Source organism: Neopelma chrysocephalum, unplaced genomic scaffold (genome assembly GCF_003984885.1).
Source record: "Neopelma chrysocephalum unplaced genomic scaffold, ASM398488v2 Primary Assembly neopelma1_26, whole genome shotgun sequence".
NCBI classification, from domain to species: Eukaryota; Metazoa; Chordata; class Aves; order Passeriformes; family Pipridae; genus Neopelma; species Neopelma chrysocephalum.
In genome coordinates this window covers 15,740,033-15,754,157 of record NW_020897695.1, presented here as the reverse complement: position 1 = coordinate 15,754,157, position 14,125 = coordinate 15,740,033, and the positions used below count along the sequence as shown (strand labels likewise).

Below are 14,125 nucleotides of genomic sequence, written 5' to 3'. Positions count from 1 at the left end.
GACAATGAAGTCCCATTCCCCTTCTGGAAAGTCCCCAGCAATTCTGCTAGGTATAAAATCCTAGTAAGTGGCTGGTAACTTGTGGTACTTTCAGGGCAATGAACCTCGTAAATGTCAGATTATGCATAATGACCTAGGTGTTGCAGGAGAGTGGTTTTATGGGAAATCACTGGGAATTATTAGCCTGCATAAAGATACCCCTATATATAATTACATGCAAGATTAGATCCAGTAATTCTGCAAGTTTTGGTCTTCATGTACGATGTGGTAGTTCACAATGAGTAAATTTTGTTAAACCAGACATTAAAAGTTACTGTACCACAGCCAGGCTTCATGGCTATCATGTCTTATCAAAGTACAAAGTATACAACTTTGGGGGAAAAAAACCCCAAACACCACCCTCACTAACTGATATTAATAGGTACGGTTTGATGGCTCACAGCATCACATATCCTATGTAGCTGTGGGCTAAGGCATTAAAGAAAAATAACAACGCTTACTGAGTACTTTTCTTTTAGGGAGACTGAGAACAAAATCAGATCTCTGATATTTGACTTTTCCAGGCAGCGAAAGCCACGAGTTGGGTGCTTATCTCTCAGCGGCTTTAGCGACCCGCGGGGATGCTAAAGCGCCAGGGCCTGGGAAACAGCCGGTACCCGGCGGCGGGGCCGGGCAGGGGGTGCGGAACGCGACTGCGGCCGCCCCCTCCCGGCCGGGCCCGGCCCGGGGCGTCCCGGCTCGGCTGGGCTGGGCTTGTCCGGCAGCTCGCTCGCTTTGGGGGCAAGCAGACGTGCGCCGCAGCGTACCCGCTGCAGGGCTGCTCAGCAGCGGCGGCTCTCGGGGAAGAGAAGGACATCAAAACACAAATAGTTATTCCAAAGGCAAGGAGGCAGCCCCAAACCCCTCATCAGAAGCTGCAGAAGGAGGGGCGTCAGCCGCATCCCCGCGCGAGGGAAGTGGCGCGGGGGCGGGAGCGGGTGTCGGCCCCCCCCCCGCCCGCAGGTGCTGCCGAGCCGCGGGACCCCTCGGCGGCGGCCGGCCCGGGGCTGCACATCGCGGCCCGGCCAGCAGGAGGAAGGAAGAGGAAGTGAGAGCGGCGGCGGGAGCCGCCGGGTGCCTGTGCGAGCCCCGGGATGGGATAGCGCCGGGGGCAGCCCAGCGCACCGCACCGAGAAGGCGGCGGCGGGAGCGCGGCTCCTGCGGCGGGGGGCGCTGCCCACCCGGGGAGGTAGGTGAGCCTCGGGTCCGGCGGCGGGAAGCCGCGGCGAGGCGGACTGCGGCGCTGACCGGGCTGTGCAGGGGAGCGCGGGGAGACGCGGAGGCAGCGGGGTGGAGGGGCAGGACGGGGCAGGCGAGCCCCGCACCTGCCCGCGGCGAGCGCCGGAGCCGGTCCCCGCAGCGGGCGGTGCGGTGCGGGGCGGGAGGCGGCCGCCGTCGCTGCGAGAAAGAGGAAGCGCAGCCTTGTGCTTGTCAGCGCGGCGGGGCCTCGGCCGGCGGCTGCCGGCGGGAGGGCGGCCCGGCCCGACCCGACCCGCCTCGCACAGCGGCTCCTCCCGCCACCCTGCCCTCGCCCCGGCCCGCGGCCGCCGCTGCCACAGCCGCCCGGCTCTCCCCGCCGAGACTTCGTCGGCACCTCCTCCTCCGCCACCGCCTCCTCCCGCTCCGTCCCCGCCTCAGCCCTCTCCCGTGCCCCGGGCAGCCCTGCCCGACCCCGGCTGTGCTTGGTGGTCGGAGGCCGCTGGTGAGGGGCTGCGGGCGGCGGCCGGGCACCTTCGGGCTCCGGGGGGTGAGTGGTGGCGGGACGGTCTCGTCGCTCCGCGGTGCCGGGGGGGGCCGGGAGGGCGTGCGGGGCACCCGCCGCGGCCGGTCCCGCGTGGGTTAATACGCGGGGTCAGGCCCGGGCGGAGACTGCGGCCGCAGCAAGTGTCCGCACCGCCGCGGGCGCCGCTCGGGAGGAGAAACCTGAACTTTGAAGCAAGTGCATCCCCGCAGGCAGCCAGGCTCCGGGCTCGGCGTTGGTACCCAGCCGCCGCCTCCGAGGGCATGCCTCCCCCGCGACCCGGCCTTCGAGAGCTTTTGGTGGGGTTGGGGTGCGTGTATGTGTGCATATGTTCCTTTTCCGAAGTTTATGCTCATACAAGTGATTAAACTGCTGATGAATTTCAGATGAAATGATTGTTCTGAAATGTGGGTGGTGATTATGCAGAGCCACGGTGCACAGCCTTGTAAAGCAAGTGGGTAGTGGGTCCAAAAAGTTACGTTTGTAAAGTTTTTTTGGCTCAAAGCCTTTGCAAAGTTTATTTTGAATATCTTTTCCTTGCAGAACTAATACAACTGTCCAGCCCTCCCCCGAGGACGGTATAAAGTAAATATAGGAGTTCCTGAAAAATAACAGTGAGTACATTTCAAATCAGTAGGGTTGTGTTGTTAACTTTATAAGACTATCTCTCAACCTGCCAAGGCTCAAGATGTGTAACAAACACATCAAGAGCGCCAATGATAATAACAGTGCAGGAAATGTACCGTGTGTTAATTGCTGTAGTATAAACATGGTTGCCTATGAGCTGTGTTTCATGATACAGCAGTTACAGTGCAATTTCAGCAAGGGATGTTTTGAAGTCTGTTCATAAGCAAATGGATTTTCTATTGCTTTTGTCACTCAGCTGCCTGATAGCCCTTGGTTAAAATATTTATCTTTTGGGAAGAGAGGGAAGTTGAGTAAGAACTGTGCTGTGTCCCCTGTCAGTGACAGAGGATGTTGTTTCCTCCTCTTTCCCCTTGTCTGTTTCTTCTCCTTTACCCCAAATGCATGCACACATGCATGCCATCTCACCATCAGTTATATAATCTTGTAGACATTTATGGATTATTCATTGTTCACATTAGTCCCATTCTTTCCATGTCATTCTTGCTTGATTGAGTGGATTAGGCAGAATATTACACAGTAAAGAAAAATACATTGAAATTTACATAAAGTTCTTCCAGTTTGAGCTGCAAGTTTACTTTCTTTGAAGGTTTTATTTCCCTGATTCCCACCGCGTTTTTTGGGGCTTGTTTTTGTGGATTGTTGTCGTGGTTGTTGGTTTTTTTTGTTTGTTTGTTTTATTTTTTTGGTGTTTTGTTTGTCTGGGGTCTTTTTGTTTTGTTTTGTTTTTTGGTCGTTCCCCCCCCCTCCCCAGTATAAGTAGGTGGTAGGGATCTAATCTGATGACCGGTAACTAGGTAAGGAGGAGGAACAGCAGTGGTGACAGCTTGCTGGTAAACGTCCCTCTTGTGTACTGTTAGCAAAATATCCATTAATGCACGTCATAAGGCTGCTAAAAGTACCACAGCAGCTTTTAAAAACTTGCCAGTCAGAGAAAATAAAGATTAATATGGCTAAAACAGGAACATGATGTGAAATGAGTATTGGTGAAAGATACTGTTAGTATCTGTGGATCTTAGTGTGTGAATCGACCATTCTAGAGGTGAACCTGGTTCACAGTTTATTCATACTGGAAAGGTTGCATAGGGGTAGTTGGCTTTCTTTTCTCTCCCTCTGTAATCTCTGAAACTCACTGTGCAGTACAATACTTGCCTTCTCTGTAGCTTGCAACTTTGCTACGAGTATCATCTGAGTATTTTTTTTTTAATGAACAATGGGTTGGGGGGTGGGGGAGGAAGAGAACTGGTTTCTATACCATTTTGATATTTCTTCCTTATATTCTCTCTATGCCAGGAAAAAAATTAATAGATGCACAGTTCAGAGGGATTCTGATAAAGGGATAGGAAAAATCTCTTACCTACTTATTCTGTAGCAGTCTTGGTCACCGAAGTATCTGCATTTGCTAAGTCCTTATATAACCTGACCATGCTGTTCTTAAAAGCTAGTACTTCTGTATCCTCGCTGTTTGGGTACGATATATTGTATACATTGTCCTACAAAGTTAATTTTTTAATGCCCCTTTGCCCTGGTGTTCATCAAACAAAGCTCATTATACTACGTAAAGGTGTAACTGTTGCTGAAACACTGCTGTGTGCATTGTACTTCCTGACAGCAATGCTGCTGAGCAGCGAATGGCAGATCAAGAGTAACGTGGTGTTCCACCCTTCCTTCCGCTCTTTGTTTTTTCTACCTAGTAGAAGTCTCTTTAATTTTAAGGTTTGGGCTCACAGACATGCATTCTCAGTGTCCAACCTACAGAGTGGTGATCTCAGGATTTCCATGCTGATACGCAGGGAACAGAGCTTCACATGCACACGTAAGACGTGTGGCTTTCTTCTTCTGATACTCTAGACAGCTTCAGTATAGATGGAGATTTATGTCTGTAGATATAACTGTAACTAGGAAGAGTTTTCCACAGATCTCTGCCAGTGCACCTGCACACTAAAATGCAGTGTCCTCCTGTTCCAATGACAAGTATGGGGGGATGGTTTTGTATATTGCCAACCACAACATTTCTAATTCTGTGATTCTCAGATAAGGATTTGCTTGGGACTTAGATAAGGCCATCAAGTACAATTTTCCTCTTGAGCTGAGACTTTGCTCTCACTTGGTAGTCAGTTTCCTCAAAATGAATGATCTCTTTGAAGTTTAGGAGCTCTCTTTGTCATGCTGTGCTGTGAATGTGCAGCATGTCCTTGTATTTAAAAAAAAAAATTGTCATGTGGAAGGTAATGGGAATTTGAGAACTCTGGAGGCAGGAAAACATCATGCACTTTTGAATCAAGAAAAAGTGCTGTTGTCTCCTCTGGTCTTCTACACCTGGGTCTAGTAGACTTTCTCCTCTGTTGTGCCACTGCACTGTCCAGAAAGTAGGACTTGAGGAAGAATGAGTTGACTGGGTTTGCCTCCCTGTTCAGTCATTATTTTAATAAGAAGGAGATTTCAAAAAAAAGGTTTTATGGTTGTGGAGTCTTTGTGGTTTGAGCACTTGTGATTACAAATGGCTTTGCAAAGCCATCAAGCCACCATTCAGTAAGATATGTGCTGTATCTTTAAAAGATTTCCCTGCTTTGAGGGAGATTTTTTTGAAAAAGTTTCTTGTATTCGTGGCAGGAGGAATGTGCCAAGTACACGTTGTTAAACTTGTGTCAATTTAACAGAGCAACTGTTTAAAGGATTTCGGATAATTTTCCTTCTACTTGACTCAGTGACTCAGTCACTTTTTTTTTCTTTTATATTTTTTCCTCTCTCTCCAAATATAACACTGAAAGGAGAGAAAGAGAAACTAAAAGCAATTGGCAGAAGTCAGTATGAGGTGATAATATGTATGTGACACTTAACATAAAACAAACTGCAAGCATATGGTGTTAGAGAGATGAATGGAAGAATAATCACAAAATTGTGGAGCTGTCTTTCAGTCAGCATTTTTGCATCAAGTTATTTGCAAGAATTTGGTTTTGTGGTGTGATCTTTCGTTATTGCAAGTGTTGGGAGACACGAAAGAGAGATTGGAGGATAATGTCACAACCTTTCTGCAAATTTCCTCTGTTTTCTGATCACTGTTAACATTTAAGAGGAATATTAATGAGAAATCTATGCCCCAGGGAATAGCTAGCATGTTTCCTCTTCTCTCCATTTCAAATCTGACAGAGGTAAACTTCTATGTTATGAGCAGACACTAAGTGGGTGTTGCCACGTGTGTGGTACCCATCAGTAAGGTACTGATTTCTCAAGCTGCTGAGCACATGCTTGCGCTTAAGAGCAAGGTGAACACTGATTCACACTGTGCTTGTTTGCAAACCCTTGAAAGTGCATTGATCTATTTTTCCTAATGGCAGGTTTCCATTGTGAGTGTTTGATTTATCTGTAGTAGGCTTGTTTTCAATGGCTGCTAGGAGCAGGAAGGTAATTGTGAGAAGCTAGTGGAAGTGATGGACAAGGCATTTTGGCAGTAAATCACACTATGAAAAAGTCTTGAAGGTACTGCTGGTAGGGATCCCCTTAGAAAAGTGTTTTAGTTTATTGACAAATGAATTCATTTTGGTGCATTTCTAGTGAGTGGCCTTCCGAGTTCTTTAGAAAGCTGAATATACTACCTGGAAATGTTATGCAAATGTGATAAGTGACCTCTCCTTACCGCTTTTAAGGACATAAGTCTCCTTACTGTTGCTTCTGCTGTGTTCCATTTGCAGTCAAATAGCACTGCGAAACTCCACAGGAGCTAGCACTAGGATAAGGGAATGAATGGGAACGACCAGTCAATGCTGAGGGAAAAGATTTCCACTCTCGTATTGAATTAAGCTGATTTAAAGTGTTTGTGAAACATCATCTTCAGTAAAGAGGCTGAGGGGTCGAGGGGACGGGGGTAGGGTGAGAAATAAGAAAAAAATTATTCCCAAGCAGATCTATTACCAAATAATAACTGTGTCTTAGCTGTGTGCGTTTTCTCTTTTGCTTCTGCTTTCCTTTTGATTTTTGTTTCTCAAAGTTAAACTCTCCTTGTAACTTCTTCTTCCATGTTTGCCACTTCTACCTTGATACCTTACTCTTTGGTCTTTTGATGTATTTATCTAGCCCAACTCTCGTGGTTTCAAGGACTTTACCCAGTCCTTAAATTCTTTCCCAGGCATCCCTTAGGTTATTACTCAAATAGTTTTATTTAAGATTTCCAGGAAAAGCTGTGGGCTGAAGTGAGTATTACCTCCTATGTTCTTAAAATCTCTAGCTCAAAGGGCTTAGTGTACAGTCCTAATTTATGGGTGACATATGAAGTAAAAAACTGTTTCTGAAATACTGTGTCATCGGGGACTGTGTAATTTTTTTATCAGCTACATTAATACATATATGGTAACCTAGCTTTTTTTCTTGTTGAGCTTGCTTCAACTGAAAGGGATGATGGGTCACTGCTTCTAAGAGAACTTCAGATTCTGGAGATGTGATGGCTTCAAGTTCCCATTCTTTAATACAGCAGAGGATCATTGCTTGGAGATGATCTAATTTCCTAGAGCTTTTTGCAAGTGAGAGTGTGTGCATGAACATGGACAAAATGCTCCATGTGGACCTTATTTTCCTTAATGAAAATGTATGAAGCTGACAACCCATGTCAAATACATCTAACATTTTGAAGTTACACAAGAGGAGAGATATGCAGGGTTTGACAACAGATTGAAGTAATGCTGTCAGCACATCAACCTTCCTCCTTCAGTTGAGATTTTTATGTAAGTTTTCTGAGACTAAATGGTTGGTGATATTCAGACGTGGTTTTCTTCTAGCCTCATAGTAAGAATGGGAATTCAGGGGTCCTAATGTAGTCTGTTGGAAACTTCCATAAAATTAACCATGTAGTTGTCCTTTCCTGTGACCGTGCACATGCTGTAAGTAAAGAGTATACTTTGTTATGTGTTTGCTGACTTGAAACCCATCTGTCTTTGTTCTGATGGTGACTTATCTTTTATGTAGTAATAAATGATGCATAAATGTTGGAAAAATGAACATTGTTTCCTTGCCCTAAGTAGGCAAAACGCTGCCCTGTCTATATTGCTTTAGTCTCTGTGAAGATGTAATCACAGAATAGCCTGAGTTGGAAGGGACACACATGGATCATTGAGTCCAGCTCCTGGCCCTTGCACAGAACAACCCAAGAATCCCACTATGTGCCTGAGTGCATTGTCCAAATGCTCCTTAAACTCTTGACCACTTCCCTGGGAAACCTGTTTCAGTGCCTGATCACCCTCTGGGGGAGGAACCTTTTCCTGATGTCCAGTGTGGACCTCCGCTGACACAGTTCCAGCTGTTCTCTCAGGTCTTGTCACTGGTCCTCAGAGATCAATGCCTGCCCCTCTGCTGCCCCTCGTGAGGAAGCTTATTCTTATTTCTGTCCCTTGTCCTGTATTTTCTTCTGGTTTTGAATGGGCCAACACTTGCAGCACTTGATTTGTGGATTATTCAAACTTTTTCCTTGTAAGCATAGAATCTAAAGTGGTTGTATGGTTTTAAAAAATTGAAACAATGCCAGTTGTCTTCAAATGAAGCCCAGAGATATATCTAAAGAATCATGTCTTTAAAAGTTTTGTTACTGTTGTGAACAGTAGTGGGCTTAGTTTTAGCTGGAAATTATGTAACTTGAATGTTTGGGCTGGTTTTGCACTCTAAGATGCCTATTCAGCTGTCTTTCCTATCTCTGCCACAAAGGAGATGGGATGGTTCTCTGGCCAGCACTTGATGCCCGACATCTCCAAGCTCATTTCTGTGCTGGTGTGTATGTAGTGCTTAGAGCTGCAAACTGCTGCTCTCCTAAAGGAGAAGGAAGCTGAAAGGGAAGCATCAGGGCACACAAAAACCATTAGCCAGACATCTACTGCTGTGCAGGTGACTTGCCACTACTGGATTTGTGACTCACAGAGAAGGGAGAAATTACTCAAAACGTGTCCCAGCATCTTGAACCCCCCATGCCAACCTGTGTTGTACATGGCTTGTGACAATGGACATCTCTTTTGGGTAGAGGTGAAAACTCACTGGTTTTGTTCACTCTTAATCGATTGATGGTTGAACTTGATCGTAAAGGCTTTTTCCAACCTTAACAATTCTGGGACAGGACTTGGCCTGGAGAAAAGGAGGTTCAAGGACCTCCTCGCTCTCTACAACTACCTGAGGAGGTTGGAGCCAGATGGGGGTTGGGCTTTTCTCCCAAGGAACAAGGGATGGGACAAAAGGAAACAACCTCAAGTGCTGGGGGAGGTTCAGGTTGGACACTGGGAGAAACGTCTTTATGGAAAGGGTTGTTAAGCATTGGAATGGGCTGCCCATGGAGGTGGTGGAGTCACCATCCCTGGAGGTATTCGAGGAACAGTTGGATGTGGCACTTAGTCCTCTGATCTAAGTCAAAGGTTGGACTTGATGATCTTGGATGTCTTTTCCAACGTGAATGATTCTGTGATTCCGTGAAAATAGGGCAATGATTTTTATTTTTTAAATGTAGTTCAAACAATTTTTCCTATATTTTGGAGCGATAGAAAGAGTTTAGCAAAAGCAACATTTCAATAAATTCCTACAAAATGCAGTTGTTTTAACACTTTCCTTCCTTAGCTATAGAATTGTTTTAACTAACTATTCACATATTCTTGGTACATGCATGAATTCCAGTGCTTGAATTTGTAGCTGAAGTGAAAATATTACATGCCTGTTTTTCCTTGGCCAACGTACTTTATCATATAGTCTAGCAGAAGTGTGAGGGATATATCGGTCTTGGCAAAGATACCTCACATGAGCAGTTCAGATTTTTTGTCTGACTAGACTGGCAATCTGCTGTATACTATGTTGAATCTTACTGGAGTAACCATAGCAGGGGTGACTCTTTAAATTGCTGCTTCATATTTTAAGAGAGATGGTAATATATTGAGGTAGGGTAACAAGGAATTTAGAACTATTTAGATAATACCCTCTGGCCAAAAAATGAATTTGATTTGCACATTTCTTCTCTAATAATAAGAGGTGAAAAATATCTATGACACAGGTTGGTATAATACAATTTTTACTGTCGGTGCCACTGAACGTATTTGTTACATATCAGTGTAGTCTTTTCCATTGCTTTGCTTTCTGGAATACAGTTGCACATTAGTCTTCATAGCAACGGTTGTGGCTTCAGCTGGAAATTGAAACCTGATAAGTGTTGGCTCAGCACATGGACTTTTGGACAAGCTTTTTCAGGAACACTGAGCCAAACAAACTGAAAAAAAATTCCTAAACATAAGTACTGGTCCTTGCATTCTGAAAAAGATATCTGGTATACCCTTTGGTCTCGAGGCTTTTAAAATGTTGGAGCATTTGGTGTTTTGGGTTTTTTTCTGTTGTTCTCCCAAGTTTCCTTTTTTCCCTCTCCCTTCAAGCACCAGTGTACTCATCTGTTGAAACTCTACCCCCTGTGGTTCAAGTACATTCCTCCTATCAACCTTTTCACCTCACCTCCCACTGTCCCTCTTCACATGCACTGAAATCATTTCTGCTCACCAAATTCTCAAAATTTAGGTCTAGATGTGGGGTCTAATTCTGAGCTGTACTTTATGTAGCTCTATAATTTCTTCTCCTATAGATATGCATAACTTTTCTTGTTGTGCCTCTTCTTTTCTGAAAAAAAAAAGGGGCAGAAAATTTGAACAAATGAGAACTTCCATTGGAGACTGAAAGACAGAACATTTGGTGTGGTGGTTGTTAACCGCTCAGGAGAAGGGAGAAAGGGGGGGGAATAAAGAGCCAGTCAACCAAAAAGCCAACAAAGCCGAATGAAAATGTAAGATCTTTTTCACTCTGGACCACTTAATACAATTTTAACCATATCTATGGCATGTAAGTTTTGACATCTAGTGCCAGTGCCAGTTTCAGAAAGGGAAGAAAAGGACATTAAAAAAAAAAATCACCCAGACCTTGAACAGAATTTTTTTTTTTTTTAACGTAACTAATGTTAGAACTAGGTCAGTTTATGCGGTCTTTTTTGAAAAGACTGATCTTTATATTTTGGAGCTGAAAGTGAAACTTTTGTAAAAGTGCAAATGTGGAAAGCAATTTTGAAGGAGAAAAATCATCTCTGCTGCCCTGTGTTGCTCTGAGCCTTTCTCTGTCCTGGCTTTCTTCTTTGACATATTTAGACAAACTGTTGAGACTTGAGCGTCTGTTCCACCCTCTGTATGAAATGCTGGTGATTTCAATCTGTATTTTGTAGATTAGCTCTAGGGTGTAACCATGTAGAGCATCTTTCATAAACTTTTCTAATATGCAGTGACTTGGGCTTTTATTTCTTGACCTGCTAAAAACAGCCCATTTTTTTCCTTCATCTATCTTAGGAATTTGACTTGTTTGGAGAGTGTCTGTTTGTGTGTTTAGGTAACAAGTTGGTAGTGTCGTGCTGTGTTGGGATGCTTTTCTGGAAGGTAGAGGTTTCAAAGGCTTCATCCCCTGCAGCTGCAAATGAGTCAGAAGACATATTATGATAAAGGAGAGATGTCTGCAGAGGGAGAAGTGAAGAAAATAATCTGCATAATTTTAAATCCAAGTTGGAATTCAAGTTCTATTTTAAAACAAACACATAAATAAAATGGTCTTGGGCTATTTACACTGGAATTTTAAATTGATCTCCTGGGTCATATACCAGAGGGATCGAAATATCCACAATTCAGTGGTGGTTGTGTGTGGATTCAAATTAAAATAGTAGGTTGTAAGATTTTTTTTTTTTTTTTTTGCTATGTTCCAAATTGCTTAAATTTTGTAAAATTATTAATCTCACTCTAGAGATAGAGAGGCTTTTAGCTTTGAATTAATTCTGTATAATTACTGTATGAAGGTTGGAAAAACAACTTTGCTGGTCTATAGGCAACTTTTTCTAATTAAAGGAATGATGGCATAAGGGTAAAAGCAGTCAGGCTTCCCTCCCCTAAATCAGTAAATAAAGAACAACCAAACTAGACTTGAAAATCAAACCTAAGTCAACCAACAGATCCTTTGTTTCCAACTAATTGTTCTTGCTGTGGTCCCTGGTCTTCATAGGAGAGTGAGGGGATAAGCCTTGCTTTCCTGTCTTGAGGCTTTTCTCTCTTGATCTATTGAAATTCAGACTTGAGGGCCCCCTTTAGAGAAAGTCCTGTCGGTAGCTGTCTCCTTAACAAAGAGGCCCCTCCACATACACCGTGGATGTGGATTGGGGAGAGATGTAGCCTCTCAGGCTAGCAATTTGGAGTCATTTAAGAAAACCAGTAGTTTTAATTTCATTTGGAAATGGTAAGCCTGAGTCAATACAATTTTCATACTACTGATGTCTTGCTTTTGAATTCAGACCTACCTAGGCAGGTCCAGTGTGTTCTGCTACAGATTGGTTCCGAGATGTGTAATTTCAGTGGAATGATATTGTGCAACTATGTAGCTTTGACGTTATGGAAGAGACACTGTAACTGCATTATCAGTATTAGCCAAGGGGAAAGAGAGTTGTGGGTTCTCAGTATGGTAGTCCCTGTGTGTTGTCATTTCATATGCACGCTACATGAGACAAGAGGCAGTAAAAGACAAGCCTTGGGAGAAAAGTATCTTAAAAATTTAATATGGATCACTAAATGGCTTGGGTTGGAAGGGACCTTTAAAGACTGTCTAGTCCAACCTCCAGGTTGTATTGTTTTGTCAAAAATAGTACCACTGAAAAAAGAGTTAATTGGTTGTAATAGTGTTAGCTTGTGAGACCTGCAGCAAGATCTGTTAATTCACAGTATTTACAGAAAGGGAAAGGTAAGTCTGGTACGGTCAGTGTGGATAATTGATATTTACCCATCTTATGGAGAAGTTCAGAGTGGGAGCAAGGCATGGCTGTGTTCTGTATTGATAAAGAAAACTTAGAGGTTGTTTCAAGCATCTTCTCAATGTTAATTTAAAAATCCAAGGGTAGACAGTAGGCAGAATGCAGACATAAAGGGATATATTTGCAATCTATTTTCTGAATTAAAGCTGTGGAGTTACCTTCTCTAGGGACAGCATGGATGGTATGTATTAGCAGTGGGAACTCTTGTTCTCTCCTACTGTTTTCCAGATTGTAACATGAAGTTCCTGCTGTAGCTGTAGTGCCTTGGTGAGATAACTCAGCCAAACTGGGCAGAAAAGATCTGCAATCAATTTTTTTCAGATACAGGCAGAACTGAACTGCTCCAGCTACCGAATAATAGTAGAGGAGTTCCCACCAAACATTGGGAAAAGCTCAGAGCAGGTCCTTTTAGGTCTGACTGTCCAGTATTTGTATTGAATACATCTATGTGTCAGCTGTAGGTAGAAATTCTCAACCTCTTTTAGTATATGCTAAAGGCAAAGGAAGTGTTTAATGGTTGCATTCAGTTTGAGATATCTGTTATTGTTTGTTTTCGTTTTTTATTGTGATGGTAGCATAAAGCCTCGAACACAGCCAAAGGAGATTTTTTAGAAGGCACTTCGTCAATGGATATGAACAAAGATGATTTTAATATATTACGGAACAACTGACATAAGCTCTTAAAGGAGTGCACATAGGGACTCCCTGGAAACATCTAGATTTCATGAGGGAAGGACCGCCTCCACTTTCCTCACTGAATTAGGAATTCTGTTGTAGTAATTAAGAATTCAGTTTTAGTAATTCTCTAGGCAGCAGTTCTGCATTGTGTGCAGCAGTTGCTTCATGTTACTAAAGGTTGTCCATAGATGAGAGATCATGAAGTAACAATATGATTTAGTTGAAAAGTACTAATCCTTGATGTTCTCCATAATTTTCTGGTTTGTATTCATACTGATTTTACATTGGGATATCTACATTTGGAAGTGGAAAAAAACCTCTGATAGTTTGGGGGGTTTTATGTGTGTGTTTGGGTTTTTTTGTTCATTTTGTTTGTTTCAAAAGAAGAACTTAATCTGTAACTTTTTGCTGGCTTAATGGAGAAAGCTGTGCAGGTGGTTATCTTGGTCTCATGCAAAGAAATCTAGTAATAATTTGCCATAATATTTCCAATAAAAATGTTAACCAAATAATTCTGAACAGCTGTCATAACTCAGTTCTTCCTACTAACATAACACCATTCAGTCTAGTGGTGTTAAACCTCTAGAGTTTGGCCTTTTGAAGAAAGAGAATTATCTCAGTTACACAGTGCTGTAAACGTTGATTCTTCAGTTGTGACCAGTGTGTAACCTCTGTGCAGAGAATTAGTCCATATGTTCACAGTCCAGGACATAAAGTTTCAAATGAAAAAAATGAGATCAAAGAAAGGAAGACACCTTCCTTGAGTTGTCTAAGAAATTGATGCAGACTTAAAATATGTAAAGTTACTTTCTTCCTTTCTCAGGTCTAACACTGGCATTTAGTTACTTCTGGTCCCATTGAGGAATTCAGGAAATCAGTGAAAGCTGAAGGTGATATATGTGATAATTTCAAAGGCTTTTTTTATTTGCCGAACAGTCTGGATACCATAAGGGAAGAAGTTGTCTGCTTCTTTCCCACTGGTATGCTCCTAGAGCAGAAAAAGTGTATTTGGGAAGAGAAGGAGCTTCTCTGTTAGTATTAATAGAGCAGCTATGTCTTAAGAGCAGCTGTTTCCCCATTGTTACCCTCGTAGACAAAGAGATTGGGTTGCTGAAACATTTGCATAAAATAATGTGTCTTTCTGCAGTAAATCTTTTAAAGTATTTCTGACAAAAAAAATAGTGTAT

General features: G+C 43.2%; 1 protein-coding gene across 2 annotated transcripts in view; it reads left to right on the top strand.

Moving 5' to 3' along the window:
• The first annotated feature begins 1,199 nt into the window (after nucleotides 1-1,199).
• The window catches only part of ELMO1 (engulfment and cell motility 1), a 314,601-nt gene continuing 301,675 nt past the window's right edge, over nucleotides 1,200-14,125 (top strand). Inside the window, exons 1-2 of one of the 2 annotated variants that reach the window (XM_027675681.1) lie at nucleotides 1,200-1,228; nucleotides 2,324-2,394. The gene's annotated coding sequence lies outside the window, so the exon portion shown is untranslated. Of the gene's footprint in view, nucleotides 1,229-1,743; nucleotides 1,787-2,323; nucleotides 2,395-14,125 lie in introns of those variants that run through there. The other variant, XM_027675682.1, reaches the window with a different exon arrangement.